Source organism: Columba livia, unplaced genomic scaffold, assembly GCF_036013475.1.
Source record: "Columba livia isolate bColLiv1 breed racing homer unplaced genomic scaffold, bColLiv1.pat.W.v2 Scaffold_2121, whole genome shotgun sequence".
NCBI classification, from domain to species: domain Eukaryota; kingdom Metazoa; phylum Chordata; class Aves; order Columbiformes; family Columbidae; genus Columba; species Columba livia.
Window position 1 is genome coordinate 1 of NW_027043247.1, and position 18,631 is coordinate 18,631.

General features: G+C 55.4%; 1 long non-coding RNA gene across 1 annotated transcript; it reads left to right on the plus strand.

Moving 5' to 3' along the window:
• Window positions 1-6: 6 nt before the first annotated feature.
• Window positions 7-4,504, plus strand: LOC135578003 (uncharacterized). Its single transcript, XR_010469420.1, has 2 exons — window positions 7-276; window positions 901-4,504. It is a non-coding gene; the product is annotated as an uncharacterized LOC135578003 (long non-coding RNA).
• The last annotated feature ends 14,127 nt before the right edge of the window (window positions 4,505-18,631 follow it).

Genomic DNA, 18,631 nt, shown 5'->3' on the forward strand with positions numbered 1-18,631 from the left:
TTAAAAATCTATTTATTTATATAATTTACTGAATTAATATTTAAGCGGGAACATGTTCGGCTTTTTTAACCCGCCGCCATTTTGTCTCCCCCGTCCCGCTCTCCCTCACGCTGAGGGGGCCGAGGAGACGCTCGCTGATTGGCCGGTGCCGTCTGGCGGGAAAGCCTCCCCCGGCTCAGCCCCGCTCGGCTGTCTCCGAGGGAGAGAAAGGCGCTGATTGGTCGCTGCCTCTGAGGAGAGAAAGGCGCTGATTGGTCGCCGCCTCCCTAAACCCACGTAATTGTTTACATTCCATTTTAAAATTTATTTCTATATTTTAATTTAATTTAACTTATTTTTAATTTAATTTAAATTTAAATTATTAAAGTTAATTTTAATTTAATAGTAAATATATAGACTAAATCAGTATAGCAATATGCTACTATAAACGATATGATGAATAGTAGAAATATATAATATATAATCTGATATAATTAACTGATCAACTAATACTCATTGATATTATGTAATGAAATTTATAATTAATATATAATGGCATAATGATATCTATAATATACTATTGTAATGATATTCATTAAATATTAATATATATTATATATATTATGTATAATTACTATGTAATGTATCTAATCTATTTTTACATATATATCTTATTATATAAAGCTGTGAGGGACCATATTTGGGCAGGATTTTGAGATTTTTAAGGCTGTTTGGTCTCAAATTCAATTTACTTCATTTTGGGGCTGTTTTTAGGATAATTTGTGCTCAAAGAAGCTTTCAAGATCCATTTTTTTGGCAGTTAATTTGCTCACTCGGTTAATGTTGAAGCGGGGGGATTTGGGGCTGTTTCCCAGGACTGTGACACAAATAACGGCCCTTTCCTTCCCTTTCCCACTGCAGCTCCTGCGCAGAGAACAGCGACGGCAGCCTGGCCACGCCCCCTCCGGCTGACCGCGCCCCCTGCTCCGGCTGACCGCGCGTGCCCCCCCCCCCGCAACTCGGCTGACCGCGTGCCCCCCCCCAACTCCGGCTGACTGTGCCCCCCCGCCCCCCCCGGCTGACCGCGTGCCCCCCCCACTGCACTCCTGCTGACTGTGCGCCCCCCCCACCTCCTCCGGCTGGCCACATCTCCACTGCACACCATGGCGGGGAGGGGGCAGGGGGGGATCACAAGGGTCTATGGGGCGGTGTGGGGGTCAGGGCGGCTGTGGGGTCAATGGGGTTGTTGTGGGGTGAAACACCCCTGAAGAGGCTGAACCCCCTACAGGTGAGTGACCCACACAGTGCCCCACAGTGCCCCATAGCACCTCCATTCTGCCCTACGGATCCACAACACTGCCCCACAGCACCCTATAGCTCCTGCTTGCTATCCCACAGCACCCCATGGCTTCTCCACTCTGCCCCATATGTCTACAGCAGTGCCGCAGAGTACCTCATATGTCTTCCACTCTGCCCCATGGGTGCAGAGTGCTGCCCTACAGCACCCTATAGCTCCTGTACTCTGCCCCACAGATCCACAGTGCTGTCCCACAGCACCCTATAGCTCATTTGGCCTATAGACCCACTGTACTGCCCTACAATGCCCCATGGCTCCTACACTCTGCCCCATAGACCCACAACACTGCCTCACAACACCCCATTGCTCCTGCACTCTGCCCCATGGATGCCCAGTACTGCCCCACAGCACCATATAGGTCCTGTACTCTGCCCCATATATCCACAGGAGTGCCCTGCAGCACCCCATGGCTCCTGCACTCTGCCCCATGGATGCCCAGTACTGCCCAACAGCACCATATAGGTCCTGTACTCTGCCCCATACATCCACAGGAGTGCCCCCCAGCACCCTATGGCTCCTGCATTCTGACCCATGGATGCCCAGTACTGCCCCACAGCACCATATACGTCCTGTACTCTGCCCCATACATCCACAGGAGTGCCCCCCAGCACCCCATGGCTCCTGCACTCTGCCCCATGGATGCCCAGTACTGCCCCACAGCACCGTATAGCTCCTCTACTCTGCCCCATACATCCACAGGAGTGCCCCCCAGCACCCCATAGTGACTCTACTCTTCCCCATAGACCCACAGTGCTGCCGCACAGGACTCTACTCTGCCCCTTAGACCCAGAGAGCTGCCCCACAGCAGCCTGTAGGTGCTGCGTTCTGCCCCATTGGTGCAAAGTGCTGCCCCACAGTGCCCCACACCTCTGTCCACCTGACCACCCTTCCCTCCTGACTGCGCCTGCACTGCCCACTATGGGTGGGTCACAAGGGTCTATGGGGCGGTGTGGGGGTCAGGGCGGCTGTGGGGTCAATGGGGTTGTTGTGGGGTGAAACACCCCTGAAGAGGCTGAACCCCCTACAGGTGAGTGACCCACACAGTGCCCCACAGTGCCCCATAGCACCTCCATTCTGCCCTACGGATCCACAACACTGCCCCACAGCACCCTATAGCTCCTGCTTGCTATCCCACAGCACCCCATGGCTTCTCCACTCTGCCCCATATGTCTACAGCAGTGCCACAGAGTACCTCATATGTCTTCCACTCTGCCCCATGGGTGCAGAGTGCTGCCCTACAGCACCCTATAGCTCCTGTACTCTGCCCCACAGATCCACAGTGCTGTCCCATAGCACCCTATAGCTCATCTGGCCTATAGACCCACTGTACTGTCCTACAATGCCCCATGGCTCCTACACTCTGCCCCATAGACCCACAACACTGCCTCACAACACCCCATTGCTCCTGCACTCTGCCCCATGGATGCCCAGTACTGCCCCACAGCACCATATAGGTCCTGTACTCTGCCCCATATATCCACAGGAGTGCCCTGCAGCACCCCATGGCTCCTGCACTCTGCCCCATGGATGCCCAGTACTGCCCAACAGCACCATATAGGTCCTGTACTCTGCCCCATACATCCACAGGAGTGCCCCCCAGCACCCTATGGCTCCTGCATTCTGACCCATGGATGCCCAGTACTGCCCCACAGCACCATATAGGTCCTGTACTCTGCCCCATACATCCACAGGAGTGCCCCCCAGCACCCCATGGCTCCTGCACTCTGCCCCATGGATGCCCAGTACTGCCCCACAGCACCGTATAGCTCCTCTACTCTGCCCCATACATCCACAGGAGTGCCCCCCAGCACCCCATAGTGACTCTACTCTTCCCCATAGACCCACAGTGCTGCCGCACAGGACTCTACTCTGCCCCTTAGACCCAGAGAGCTGCCCCACAGCAGCCTGTAGGTGCTGTGTTCTGCCCCATTGGTGCAAAGTGCTGCCCCACAGCGCCCCACACCTCTGTCCACCTGACCACCCTTCCCTCCTGACTGCGCCTGCACTGCCCACTATGGGTGGGTCACAAGGGTCTATGGGGTGGTGTGGGGGTCAGGGGGGCTGTGGGGTCAATGGGGTTGTTGTGGGGTGAAACACCCCTGAAGAGGCTGAACCCCCTACAGGTGAGTGACCCACACAGAGACCCACAGCAGCCCATAGCCCCTCTGCCCTATAGAGTCACTGCACCCCATAGCTGCTTTTACTCTGCCACATAAATGGACAGCAGTGCTCCACAGCACCCTAAGTCTCCACTGTGCCCCATAGACACACAGTGCTGTCCCACAGCACCCCATATCTTGTTCACTCTGCCCTATAGACCCACAGTGTAACCCTACAGCACCCCATAGTTCCTCTGCCCTATAGATCAACAGCACTGTCCCAGAAAACACCATAGCTTCTTCCCACTAGCCCATAGGCCAGCAATTCTGCCCTACAGCGCACTAGCTCCTGCACCCTGCCCCATAGACCCACAGCAGTGCCCCACAGATCCAGTCTGCCCTATACAGCCACAGCACTGCTCTGCAGCACCATATACTTCCAGCACTCTGGCCCACTGATATGTAGCACCCCACAGCTGCTGCATTCTGCCCATAGATCGACGTTCCTGGGTCCCCTCACCCCACCAGCTGTCCTGGGTTGCGATGCTGCACGGGGCCCTGTGCACAACAAAATGAGGACAGCATGGCTGCTGGGCGCCACCCTGCTTGGAATCCAAGATGGCTGGGGGGGGAGGGCTGGCAGCCATGCTGGCACTGCCGGAGGGGCTGTTGGTCTGCGCCGTGCTCAGGCGGCAGCTCCCGGCTGTATCGGCTGCTCCTGTGGCCCTGCACCCTGCCCATGGGAACAAGGTGGCTGCCCTGATGGGCGTGGCCATCTCGGCTGCTGTGTCCCTGCTGGTGGGCGGGGCCATGGCTGTCATGGCTGCCAAGCCTGTGCTGGAAGGGTGGGGCTGAGGTGGGTGGTGCCTGCCTAGGGTGGCCATTTTGGGGTGGGGCCCAAGGTGGGTGGTGGGGCCTGTGACTCTGTTTGCCCCTGACGGCCATCTTGGAAAAGGGCAGCACTGTGCCGCTGCCATCCTGACGTTGCTCCCCCAGGGCCATGTTGGGGGATTTTTAACCTGGTTTTGGGGCCAATTCTCACCCAATAAAATTAAATAATGTAAAAAAACCTTAAGCATTTGGTTTCTTCCATTTCCAGTGAAGGATTTGGGGGTGGGGTTTAGGGTTGAGGGTGGGGCTGAAGGTGTGGGCAGGGCCACTGTCAACCCCACCTCCCTCCCAAGCTCTCCCCAATGTGCCTTCCCAAAGGGGTGTACCCTAATCAGGCCCCACCCCCTTTCCAAGCACCTCACCCTCCCAGCTGGGCTCCTCCCCCTTGACCCACACTTCCACCCCCATTGGTGGGCTCCCTGCAGGGGGTGTGGCCTACAGACCTACAACTCCTTCCCCTCCGCTGCTGAGCCATGTACCCGACAGGGCATGACAGGGGCAGACAAAGCTCAAGAAAGACCAACAGAGCCAGGCAGGGCCTGAGAGAGCTTGAGAAAGTCCGACAGGGCCTGACAGGGCCCGAGAGAGTTTGACGGATCCTCACAGAGCCTGACAAAGCTTGGCAGAGCCCAACAGGACCCGTCAGGGCCTGACAAATCTTGTCAGTTCCTGATAGAGCCTCAATGTGTATGACAGAGCCCTGGGGGTCTCAACAGAGCCTGAGAAATCTTGACAGGGCTCAGCAGAGCCCAACAGGTCTCGACAGAGCCCTACAGAGCCCATCAAAGCCTGACACAGCCTGACAGACCCAAGAGGTCTCGACAGGGCCCTACAGAGCCCATCAAAGCCTGACAGAGCCTGACAGACCCAAGAGGTCTCACAGGGCTTCACAAAAACCAACAGTGTCTGACAGAGCCCGACAGGAGTGCAGGTGCTGTCACTTCCAGTGAGGGTCCAGGTGATTTGATAAGGGTGGTGTGTGGGGCCTGGGGTGATTGACCCCTCCCCTTTCCCAGGGGATTGTGGGAAGGGGTGGGCGGGGCTCAGGGTATTTGAGCCCCAGTCCCCAGGTGGGGAGCTCATTCTGCTGCTGGGCTGCTTGGGTGCTGGTTCTCTGCTGCTCCTTTAGCAGTTGGCAGCTTTTGAGCTGTTTAAGCTACATGGGCAGATGTGTTTGGAGAAGTGGAGATGTCTGCTTGAGGTAGGACCTTCAGGAGCAGAGAAGTTTCAATTGCAGCTGTAGTTGAAAGTATGTTTCTAACTTTTTTTCTTCTATTGAATCAATTCCTGGTACTTTGCGTTTTCCCTAAATTCCTGATTGCAATGAAGATGGGGTGTTAATTCTTGGTTTGTATTGGTATGTAACAAGTTGCTGATATAATCTCTCCTCCTAGGATGCTCAGGTTATCTACCAGGGGTTAGGATGAGCATCTCGTATCTGTAGGTGGAGTTTTAGCATTTCTGAAGGAAGCAGCAGGACCATAAGGCAGAGTGTCTTTCAAGCTACGGGGCGGCTCATGGCCTCCCTGATCACCCACAGAACAGTGTGTTGTCCACAGACCCTTTGCAGTGTGCGGTGGACCCTGGTAGATCATTCAAATGTAACTCCCAGAACTCCATCAAGGCGAGGAATAGCGAGGGAACTAGTACGGACAACCATGATCTGAGTGCTCATTATTGTGTATGTGTTTTTGTATTGTGGGTGATGAAGGGGAAAGTGGCAACTTTCTGGTATGTCCCAAGCAATACAGTTTTTTGCTTCTCGCCGTCGTAGGCGTCACCAGCGCTGAGGGTTTGTGACCGCGCCCGCGCCACGACACGCCGACCGGACCGCCCTGGAGCTCAGCAGGAGGTGGGTGTTGTGGACGGGGTCGGCGTTTGCCCCGCGGCGCCGTGTGCCGGCGTGGCTTAGCGAGCGCGTGCTTTCTCGTGCTCCTGCAGGCGCTGAAGAGGAACCCGGCGACGCGGGAAGACGGCCGTTGGCGCACGTGGCGTTTTCCTCTGCCGAAGATGGGTTCGGTCCCTCGGCCCTCTGAAAGCTAAGTGGAGGTGCGAGGGCTGGGAAGGGGCCGGGAATGGCAGGGACGGGGGGTTTAGCTCTGCTAAGGGCAAGGGCCGTCCAGGAACCGCGCCCTTGGCGCGGATCAAGGGCCCGGGGACCTTTACCGTGCGATGCCAGCGTGTGCCGGGCAGGGCAGCTCCAGCCTGCGTCTGCGTTGTGGTGTAGTTCGGGAAGCCTGCCTTGCGCCTGTCAGCCGATCCTGGGGTCTCGTTGCGTTCGAGGGGCACGGAAGGCCTCTCGGGTGCCACCCCGGGATCTGGAACGCCGGTGCCGATCGGCGTAGCGCCGATCGGGCGCTGGTTTTCTGGTGTCGGCAGCCGAAAGCGTGGCGCGTTCTTGCCTTTGGGCCGTTTCTGGTCAGGGCTGATTGTGGCGTTGTCCTGGGCTGTGCCGGCAGCTGTGCTCTCTAGCCATCCAGTCTCAGGGACTGGAACTTCAAGATGCTGGGAAGAAGTTCTTAGGTTTTTCATCAGCTTCTCGTTTGGTTGCGACGTCTCTGCTCGGTTGTGGCGCTGCCGCCGTCTCGTCAGGAGCCGTGACGTCGGGCTCCTTTTCCGTTTGAGGATGCAGGAGAGGCTCCTCTCCTCCCCGTAGATTATTGGGATCGATGCCCTTCTGGTCTCAGAGCGTCGTGTTCGTTGTGGAGCGTTTTTGGTGCTGTGGCCGTCGCGTGGTCTATAAGTGCCGCGATTGAGAGACGGGGACGCAGCTTGATGCAAGCAAGGTGTCCGCTTTATTGTTTGGCAAACATACATTTATATAGTCTAAGGCACACATGTTTCATGCTGATTGGCTAATCACTTTAACAGACATTAAGCTAGCTAAGGCGGGAATGTTGGTCAGGCAGTGTTCGCATGGTAACAAGATCGTTATCTCGTAGTCACAAGCTGTCCCCCCGCTCCAGGGCGCAGGCACCCCCACCGACCACAAGCTCCCCGCCTCCAAGTCGCCTCACAACTAGCGCAACACTTAACTTTATTCATACAGCAAACTAGCCTATTAACTCCAAATACAGAAAACTAACTCATCACCTCTAAATTCAGACAACCCACATCTCCCCCTTTTTGTTTTAATTAACTGACCCTCCCAAGGTCGGCGAACGACCAACTCGAGGACATCTTATTTCACTAACAGCTCCGTACTGGGGGTTTTTGTAATTTCGTTCTGATCTTGGTCCGCTCCTTGCTGCACAAGGAGAATCTTGTTCATTGAAGCAGTTATTGATTTTTGCAAGCATTGTAACACACATGGGATTACTATTAATAATGCACAAATCATTAAAAGAACAGAAACTCATTTGAATGTCTTTGGCGTATTCAATCTTAGAATATAAAATGTCTCCAGACCTTTGTGCTACAATTTTCCCCCAATCGTTAGAATAATAATCATACCGGGGAGAATATTCTGTCTCTCTACCTGTTATCAATAACACCTGAACTGTATTCCACTCAACTGTTAGGCAGTTATCACACCAGCGTCCTACTGTATGGCGATTTAGCCACTGTGATTTTCCACAATTAGCACAAATTCTACAAATCCACGGATTACATTTTTCACATTGGGGACATTTAAGCTCCCATTTGTTAACCTCTGGAACAGAGTTCATTCAATTATTGATCGGTGGTGTCTTCTATATCAGTCGCAGGATCAGGACCAGGAATGTCTTCAGGAGGCTGCTGCAGTGTCTCTCGAAAAGGTCTCACGTTTTTAGCTGGGATCCAGCGGGGACCTCTTTCTGTGGAAACACAAGCATAGCCTCTTCCCCACGTGACAAGGGGATAGGGTCCCATTATCTTACCTGTTTCGGGGTCCCGGATCAATACTGGCGGTTTAATCTTGGGTTCAAAAAGGGTGTTTGTGCTAAAATGGCGAACTACTGGAGGATTGCTGTCTAATAGGGAACAATTCAAAAAGTTAAAAACATACAAGGCTTTCTGTATTCGCTCCTCTGGCGTAGTGGCTCCTATTCCCCCTTTTTGTTTTAATAACAGGTGTTTTAAGGTTTGGTGGGAACGTTCTATTAAAGCTTGTCCTGTAGGAGAGTGAGGGATACCTGTAACGTGTGATATACCCCAAGAGGCAAAAAAGGTAGTTAAGGTTTTAGATACATATGCGGGGCCATTGTCAGTTTTAATTTGAGAGGGTACCCCTGAAGTAGCAAAAGCGCGCATTAGATGTTTTTGCACATCACGTGCTTTTTCTCCTATATGACAGGAGGCAAATAACATTCCTGAAAATGTATCAATAGAGCAATGAACAAACTTTAAACGACCAAATTCAGCAAAATGAGTGACATCTGTTTGCCAGAGTTGAAGGCTCTGTAGCCCTCTGGGGTTGACTCCTTCTGCTATAGAAGGGAAAGAGTGCCTTTGACAATCAGGACACACCGCAATGATATTATGGGCTTGTTGTATAGCGAGGTCAAATTGACGCTTAAGGCCTGCAGCGTTTTGATGAAAAAAGGAGTGGCTGAGTTTAGCTTGCGCTAATCGATGTGGTAACACCTGCACCGGTAGCGTAAGCAAATCCGCTTGTCGGTTCCCTTCTGCAATAAAACCAGGTAGAGAAGTGTGAGATCGAACGTGCATAATAAAATAAGGGTGAAGACGGGAATTTAACAGAAAGATGAGTTCTTGTAACAAATTAAACAGTGCCGTATGAGAAACATCTCGTAGCACAGAAGCCTCTGCTCGGCTAACAATTCCTGCAACATAAGCAGAATCAGTGATTATATTGAGAGGAATAGACCATTTTCGAAACACTCGAACAACTGCAGACAATTCTACTATTTGAGGAGAACCCTGTACAGTCTCTACATCTGAGTTCCACTGTTCTCGATGATCATCCCACCAAAGGATGACAGACTTGTGAGATTTGCCAGACCCATCTGTGAATACAGTGAGGGCTTGTAAAGGCTGGTCACTCCGCTTTGTAATAGGTAAAAGGTGAAAATCAACGCTTAACAGTTTGTGAGAAGGCGGATGAGAAGTGAGTTGGCCTGCATAGCCAGTTAGAGCTATGCCTAGTGCATCTGATTGTTGTTGTAACCATTGCAGGTAAACACTTGTTACCAGCATACATATAAGGATGAAGTCCGTGCCCGCCAGGGTAAGTAATCGCTGTCTGGCCCTGATGATTAAAGATGCAAACATCACATGTTGGGTAGAAATCGTCTTTGTGGCTTGGTTAGGCAGAAAAATCCATTCAATGATCAGTAAAGGGTCCGTTTTCTGGCAGTCCCATTGGAAAATAAGTGCATGAGGCTGTCGAACAGGGTTAAGGATGATTAATTGAAAAGGCAATTCTGGTTCCCATCGATGCGCTTGTCTGGAGGTAATCGCTGCCGCAGCTTTATGCAAGGAAGTTATGGCTTCAGGACTGAGAGTTCGCGGAGCGTTTAAGTCCGAGCTTCCTTTAAGCATTTCGAATAAGGGACGAAGATCCGCATTAGTGATTCCTAACAATGGTCTGACCCAATTGATTGTTCCTAACAGTTTCTGCACATCATGTAAATTTTTTACATTTGCCTGTATTTGTAAAGGTTGCGGAGCAATAGTCTGAGCCCTTATACGCCATCCTAAGTATTTCCAAGGTGGCACTTTTTGAATTTTTTCTGGTGCAATACAGAGGTCTGCTGATTTTACAGCAGCCACGACAAGGGCTACAGCTTCCTCCATGACTTCATGGTGCTGTGCTGCCACTAGGATGTCATCCATATAATGATATAACAATGCAGCAGGTACTACAGTTCTGACAGGACTAAGTATTTTTGCTACATACCATTGGCATATTGTAGGGCTATTTTTCATTCCCTGCGGTAGCACAACCCACTGGTATCTTTGCAAAGGGGCTTGCATGTTGACGCTAGGAACCGAAAAGGCAAATTTAGGAGCATCATCTGGATGCAATGGAATGTTGAAAAAACAATCTTTGAGGTCTGTGATGGTTAAATGCCAATCTCTAGGGATCATGGCGGGTGACGGAAGCCCAGGTTGCAGGGCCCCCATGTCTTCCATAGCGTCATTAATTTTTCTGAGGTCATGGAGCAAGCGCCACTTGCCAGTCAGTTTTTTAATAACAAAAACGGGCGAGTTCCAAGGACTTGTAGAGGGTACAATATGTCCCATAGATAGTTGTTCATTAACTATTTCTTGGAGGGCGTGAAGTTTTTCCAGCGGCAGGGACCATTGATCAATCCAAATAGGAGTATCTGTTTTCCAAGTTAACTTTAGGGTTTCACGCCCCTCAATGGCCCCACCTAAAAATGTGTCTGGATAGACATCCCCCACTGAGACAACACATCACGCCCCCACAAGACCATAGGTACTGGTAAGATAAACGGTTTGACTGAGGCAACTTGTCCTTCTGAATTTTGAACTTGTATTATTTCTGCGCTTTGGCGGCTAGCTCCACACCCCCCGATTCCTGCTAATGTCTGAGAGACATCAGCTAAAGGCCACCTAGAAGGCCACTTTGCTTGAGAAATAACGGTAACATCTGCACCTGTATCAATAATTCCACTTAACATAACTTGCTGACCTCTGCGAATGAGGGTGCATTGACATATAGGACGTTTTTGTGAGATGGCTTGAACCCATAAAATTAGTGGTTCTCCCGTAGATCCAAAACTTCCCTGTCTCTGTGGGAGCAATTGGTCAGGGATTGGGACATAGTCTTCCTTAGGGATCAGTATCAGTTGAGCGATACGACTTCCCTCTGGCACTGTACAAGGAGGAAACGGGGTCCAGGCCATAATTTTAATTTCTGAATTACTGTCAGGATCGATTACTCCGGGCAATACAAAAAGTACAGAGTGGTGGACGATCTTCCTAATAATAATGCTTGCGTTTGAGGGGGCAAAGGACCTGCAATTTTGGTAGGCAGTAAGTGAACAGAGGAATCAAGTAGCGTTACTGTGTAGGCGGTTGCCAGGTCCAGGCAGGCACTCCCTGCTGTTGCTGGGCGGAGACTGGAAACACTCCTGTTTCCCCCCCCGGCGTTTGTGGGGGTGCTGGTCGCGGAACTTGTGTCTGTGCGCGCCGCAGTCCCGCGCTCTGCAATCGGTTTCCCTGTATGGGGCGCCCTTGAGAGTCGTATTTAGATCGACATTGATTAGCATAGCGGCACCCTTTTTGGCACTTGGGACAAACCCCAGGTGTTTGGGGTCGTTTCCCAGCATTGGCACTAAAGCAATCTTTTTTAAGGTGTCCCGGTTTTCCACACCCATAGCAGTTTCACTGTGGGTCGGCGCCCATCGGGCCGTGCATGGCTGCAAAAGCAGCAGCCATGGCCTCATATTTATGATCCATAGTGCCAATTCTATTACAGGCTTCCACCATTTCAATTAAGGTGGGGTTTTGATTTGGGAGAGACTTAAAGAGCTTTTTACAATAGGCGTTAGCGTTTTCCACAGCCAGTTTAAGGAGTAAAATCTCCCGAGCTTGTCCGTTATCAACTTGCCGCTCTAAGGCTTGTTTTAATCCATCTATAAACTGCATATACGGCTCACGGGGTTTCTGAGTGATACTAGTGAATGCTTTTTGGGGTCTGCCAGAGTCAGGAACTCTCAACAAGGCCCTTTTCGCTTCTTCTCTGCCTGCTTCCAAAGCCTCCCGAGGAATGTCCCTAGCTTGGGCTGCCGGGTCCGAAAACTGCCCTGTTCCTGTGAGGTGCTCTATAGTCACTGCAGCTAAGGCGGCATTAGCATGTCCTGCATAACCCAGCAAAACTGTCTGCAATCCCGTTCTCCATTGAGACTCCCACATTGTATATTGTGTTGGGATTAATAACAATCGCGCGAGAGATTTTAAATCATGTGGGGTCATGACATATGTATCGAATACAGAAGATAAAAGGCTTGCAAAATAAGGGGAAGACAACCCATGCTCGGTAACTGTACGGCGCAACTCCTTAATGACTGAAAAAGAAAGAGCTTCCCACTGAGCCTGAGCCCCCCCCCGTCCTTGGTATATAACGGGGGCTACTATAGTTCTGGCTATTTCCAACTCCCCCTCGTTTATCGCTTGGTGCTTAATCTTTCCCCAAACCTCATGAGGATCAGGGGGAAAAAGATCAGGTTCCTTTTCAGGGTCAATCGGACCCGGGTCAAAGAGATCATTCTCTGGGGGATATCCAGCAGCACAAGCTAATGGTGGCGCAGAGGGTTCCGCCCCACCAGCGATTTTAGAAGGGCAGGGGGGAGGTGACTGAGCTCCCTCCTCAGAGCCTCGCTGATTTTGCTCTTGTGCCTTTATGGTTTCAAAGATTTTTCTCCAACTGGGGAGCATATACTGCGCTTCCTCATCTCCTGAGGTGGCTGCGTCCCATAACTTTACCCCCACATTGTCCCAAAGTTCACGCGTAAAAATAGAAGAAGCAGTCACCGCGGGGATCTTAACCTGCACCCATTTAAGGATTAACTTAAGATCTTGTTCCGAAAGAGTCTTTTTCCCATGCTTCTTAAGTAGAGCTTTCATAAGCTCATAAGCATCTCTCTCAGGGAAAGACTCTTGATTCCCCATTTTGCTAGTTTCCCGCAGCTCACCTCTCGTTCCAGACAGAGGGATTGTTTGGCCGGCCGGCTTATCCTGCTTCCTTTCAGCAGGTCATTCCACGTTCTGCGGGACTCGCGACATGCCAGCAGGTAGGTGGTTTTTCAATCCTCGGCGGTTTCGTCGCTGACGATCACGTCGGGGTCACCAATTTGCCGCGATTGAGAGACAGGGACGCAGCTTGATGCAAGCAAGGTGTCCGCTTTATTGTTTGGCAAACATACATTTATATAGTCTAAGGCACACATGTTTCATGCTGATTGGCTAATCACTTAAACAGACGTTAAGCTAGCTAAGGCGGGAATGTTGGTCAGGCAGTGTTCGCATGGTAACAAGATCATTATCTCGTAGTCACAAGCTGTCCCCCCGCTCCAGGGCGCAGGCACCCCCACCGACCACAAGCTCCCCGCCTCCAAGTCGCCTCACAACTAGCGCAACACTTAACTTTATTCATACAGCAAACTAGCCTATTAACTCCAAATACAGAAAACTAACTCATCAACTCTAAATTCAGACAACCCACAATAAGGTTGCAGGAGAGGCTCCTCTCCTCCCCGTAGATTATTGGGATCGATGCCCTTCTGGTCTCGGAGCGTCGTGTTCGTCGTGGAGCGTTTTTGGCGCTGTGGCCGTCGCGTGGTCTATAAGGTTCTGCGGAGCGTCTGTCGGCCCGGGTGCGCGTTTGGCTCGGAGCTGCTCTGCCCGGACGCGTAGAGGCAGGGGAGGGTGGACGGAGCTCTGGCGGTCCCCGGTTAACCTGCTGACGCGTTGAATTGCGTGGGCAGAGGCGGCGCGGTCATCTGGGATGGAGTAGCCGTGGGCAGGGGAGCGGAGGGTCCCCGCGCAGGCGTTTGAGAGCCTCCACGAGAGCTTGGGACGTTATTGCGCCACAGAAAGCAGACCTGTGGGCTGGTCAGGCTGTTGATGGGCTGCTGGGTGACTTGCAGAATCACCTGATTTCAGGAGCAGAGGGACAACTTGGCCCGGAAGAGCGACGGAGGAGGCGAGCTGTGCGCCGTAAGCAGGTGGGTCGGTGGGTGGTGCCAGAGGGGAGCTGTGCCGTGTGGCTCTAGCTAAGCTCGGTCGTTTCTCTGTTTCCTAGGCGCGAAGCGAAGAGGAAAGCGGGCTGTCGGCAGCTCAGCTCCTCGGGCCAGGTGAGCACGGAGTGCTGGGCCGAAGCGGCAGCTCGTTTCAGGTCCCGTGTTGCTGGCGCGGGTCCGAGCGTCCTTTGGTGGTGTTTTACAGGCGGCAGCTGAGCGTCTCGGCGGTCCGCGGCGTGGCAGTCAAAAGCAAGGGCGGCCGGGTGGGCGAGCGGCCCAGGTAAGGGAGGGCGAGCTGGGACTGTCTGCGGGCAGGCTGTGTTGTCGGGCGGCGTCCGAGCGCGTGCCTCTGGTTTTGCGGGTGCCGCAGACGAGCCGGCAGGGGCGAAGCCGCACGCCGGCCGGCAGCCGAGAAGGTGAGGCGGCGGTGGGCGTTGCGGAGCCCGGTATTGCCCGGTCTCTCGCTTCATCTTTTCCTTCTCGCTTTGCAGGCGCTTTGTGGGCCCTCTGGACCGGGAGGAGCATTTGCGGTGAGCCGGGCTAGGGGCGAGGAGGAGCGTGGGGCCAGGGACTCGTTCCCGGCGCCACGGTTTTTTTTTGCTTCTTGCCGTCGTAGGCGTCACCAGCGCTGAGGGTTTGTGACCGCGCCAGCGGCAGGACACGCCGACCGGACCGCCCTGGAGCTCAGCAGGAGGTGGGTGTCGTGGACGGACTCGGCGTTTGCCCCGCGGCGCCGTGTGCCGGCGTGGCTTAGCGAGCGCGTGCTTTCTCGTGCTCCTGCAGGCGCTGAAGAGGAACCCGGCGACGCGGGAAGACGGCCGTTGGCGCACGTGGCGTTTTCCTCTGCCGAAGATGGGTTCGGTCCCTCGGCCCTCTGAAAGCTAAGTGGAGGCGTGAGGGCTGGGAAGGGGCCGGGAATGGCCGGGACGGGGGGTTTAGCTCTCCTAAGGGCAAGGGCCATCCAGGAACCGCGCCCTTGGCGCGGGTCAAGGGCCCGGGGACCTTTACCGTGCGATGCCAGCGTGTGCCGGGCAGGGCAGCTCCAGCCTGCGTCTGCGTTGTGGTGTAGTTCGGGAAGCCTGCCTTGCGCCTGTCAGCCGATCCTGGGGTCTCGTTGCGTTCGAGGGGCACGGAAGGCCTCTCGGGTGCCACCCCGGGATCTGGAACGCCGGTGCCGATCGGCGTAGCGCCGATCGGGCGCTGGTTTTCTGGTGTCGGCAGCCGAAAGCGTGGCGGGTTCTTGCCTTTGGGCCGTTTCTGGTCAGGGCTGATTGTGGCGTTGTCCTGGGCTGTGCCGGCAGCTGTGCTCTCTAGCCATCCAGTCTCAGGGACTGGAACTTCAAGATGCTGGGAAGAAGTTCTTAGGTTTTTCATCAGCTTCTCGTTTGGTTGCGACGTCTCTGCTCGGTTGTGGCGCTGCCGCCGTCTCGTCAGGAGCCGTGACGTCGGGCTCCTTTTCCATTTGAGGATGCAGGAGAGGCTCCTCTCCTCCCCGTAGATTATTGGGATCGATGCCCTACTGGTCTCGGAGCGTCGTGTTCGTCGTGGAGCGTTTTTGGCGCTGTGGCCGTCGCGTGGTCTATAAGGTTCTGCGGAGCGTCTGTCGGCCCGGGTGCGCGTTTGGCTCGGAGCTGCTCTGCCCGGACGCGTAGAGGCAGGGGAGGGTGGACGGAGCTCTGGCGGTCCCCGGTTAACCTGCTGACGCGTTGAATTGCGTGGGCAGAGGCGGCGCGGTCATCTGGGATGGAGTAGCCGCGGGCAGGGGAGCGGAGGGTCCCCGCGCAGGCGTTTGAGAGCCTCCACGAGAGCTTGGGACGTTATTGCGCCACAGAAAGCAGACCTGTGGGCTGGTCAGGCTGTCGATGGGCTGCTGGGTGACTTGCAGAATCACCTGATTTCAGGAGCAGAGGGACAACTTGGCCCGGAAGAGCGACGGAGGAGGCGAGCTGTGCGCCGTAAGCAGGTGGGTCGGTGGGTGGTGCCAGAGGGGAGCTGTGCCGTGTGGCTCTAGCTAAGCTCGGTCGTTTCTCTGTTTCCTGGGTGCGAAGCGAAGAGGAAAGCGGGCTGTCGGCAGCTCAGCTCCTCGGGCCAGGTGAGCACGGAGTGCTGGGCCGAAGCGGCAGCTCGTTTCAGGTCCCGTGTTGCTGGCGCGGGTCCGAGCGTCCTTTGGTGGTGTTTTACAGGCGGCAGCTGAGCGTCTCGGCGGTCCGCGGCGTGGCAGTCAAAAGCAAGGGCGGCCGGGTGGGCGAGCGGCCCAGGTAAGGGAGGGCGAGCTGGGACCGTCTGCGGGCAGGCTGTGTTTTCGGGCGGCGTCCGAGCGCGTGCCTCTGGTTTTGCGGGTGCCGCAGACGAGCCGGCAGGGGCGAAGCCGCACGCCGGCCGGCAGCCGAGAAGGTGAGGCGGCGGTGGGCGTTGAGGAGCCCGGTATTGCCCGGTGTCTCGCTTCATCTTTTCCTTCTCGCTTTGCAGGCGCTTTGTGGGCCCTCTGGACCGGGAGGAGCATTTGCGGTGAGCCGGGCTAGGGGCGAGGAGGAGCGTGGGGCCGGGGACTCGTTCCCGGCGCCACGGTTTTTTTTTGCTTCTCGCCGTCGTAGGCGTCACCAGCGCTGAGGGTTTGTGACCGCGCCAGCGGCAGGACACGCCGACCGGACCGCCCTGGAGCTCAGCAGGAGGTGGGTGTCGCGGACGGACTCGGCGTTTGCCCCGCGGCGCCGTGTGCCGGCGTGGCTTAGCGAGCGCGTGCTTTCTCGTGCTCCTGCAGGCGCTGAAGAGGAACCCGGCGACGCGGGAAGACGGCCGTTGGCGCACGTGGCGTTTTCCTCTGCCGAAGATGGGTTCGGTCCCTCGGCCCTCTGAAAGCTAAGTGGAGGCGCGAGGGCTGGGAAGGGGCCGGGAATGGCAGGGACGGGGGGTTTAGCTCTGCTAAGGGCAAGGGCCGTCCAGGAACCGCGCCCTTGGCGCGGGTCAAGGGCCCGGGGACCTTTACCGTGCGATGCCAGCGTGTGCCGGGCAGGGCAGCTCCAGCCTGCGTCTGCGTTGTGGTGTAGTTCGGGAAGCCTGCCTTGCGCCTGTCAGCCGATCCTGGGGTCTCGTTGCGTTCGAGGGGCACGGAAGGCCTCTCGGGTGCCACCCCGGGATCTGGAACGCCGGTGCCGATCGGCGTAGCGCCGATCGGGCGCTGGTTTTCTGGTGTCGGCAGCCGAAAGCGTGGCGGGTTCTTGCCTTTGGGCCGTTTCTGGTCAGGGCTGATTGTGGCGTTGTCCTGGGCTGTGCCGGCAGCTGTGCTCTCTAGCCATCCAGTCTCAGGGACTGGAACTTCAAGATGCTGGGAAGAAGTTCTTAGGTTTTTCATCAGCTTCTCGTTTGGTTGCGTCATCTCTGCTCGGTTGTGGCGCTGCCGCCGTCTCGTCAGGAGCCGTGACGTCGGGCTCCTTTTCCGTTTGAGGATGCAGGAGAGGCTCCTCTCCTCCCCGTAGATTATTGGGATCGATGCCCTTCTGGTCTCGGAGCGTCGTGTTCGTCGTGGAGCGTTTTTGGCGCTGTGGCCGTCGCGTGGTCTATAAGGTTCTGCGGAGCGTCTGTCGGCCCGGGTGCGCGTTAGACTCGGAGCTGCTCTGCCCGGACGCGTAGAGGCAGGGGAGGGTGGACGGAGCTCTGGCGGTCCCCGGTTAACCTGCTGACGCGTTGTATTGCGTGGGCAGAGGCGGTGCAGTCATCTGGGATGGAGTAGCCGCGGGCAGGGGAGCGGAGGGTCCCCGCGCAGGCGTTTGAGAGCCTCCACGAGAGCTTGGGACGTTATTGCGCCACAGAAAGCAGACCTGTGGGCTGGTCAGGCTGTTGATGGGCTGCTGGGTGACTTGCAGAATCACCTGATTTCAGGAGCAGAGGGACAACTTGGCCCGGAAGAGCGACGGAGGAGGCGAGCTGTGCGCCGTAAGCAGGTGGGTCGGTGGGTGGTGCCAGAGGGGAGCTGTGCCGTGTGGCTCTAGCTAAGCTCGGTCGTTTCTCTGTTTCCTAGGTGCGAAGCGAAGAGGAAAGCGGGCTGTCGGCAGCTCAGCTCCTCGGGCCAGGTGAGCACGGAGTGCTGGGCCGAAGCGGCAGCTCGTTTCAGGTCCCGTGTTGCTGGCGCGGGTCCGAGCGTCCTTTGGTGGTGTTTTACAGGCGGCAGCTGAGCGTCTCGGCGGTCCGCGGCGTGGCAGTCAAAAGTAAGGGCGGCCGGGTGGGCGAGCGGCCCAGGTAAGGGAGGGCGAGCTGGGACCGTCTGCGGGCAGGCTGTGTTTTCGGGCGGCGTCCGAGCGCGTGCCTCTGGTTTTGCGGGTGCCGCAGACGAGCCGGCAGGGGCGAAGCCGCACGCCGGCCGGCAGCCGAGAAGGTGAGGCGGCGGTGGGCGTTGCGGAGCCCGGTATTGCCCGGTCTCTCGCTTCATCTTTTCCTTCTCGCTTTGCAGGCGCTTTGTGGGCCCTCTGGACCGGGAGGAGCATTTGCGGTGAGCCGGGCTAGGGGCGAGGAGGAGCGTGGGGCCGGGGACTCGTTCCCGGCGCCACGGTTTTTTTTTGCTTCTCGCCGTCGTAGGCGTCACCAGCGCTGAGGGTTTGTGACCGCGCCAGCGGCAGGACACGCCGACCGGACCGCCCTGGAGCTCAGCAGGAGGT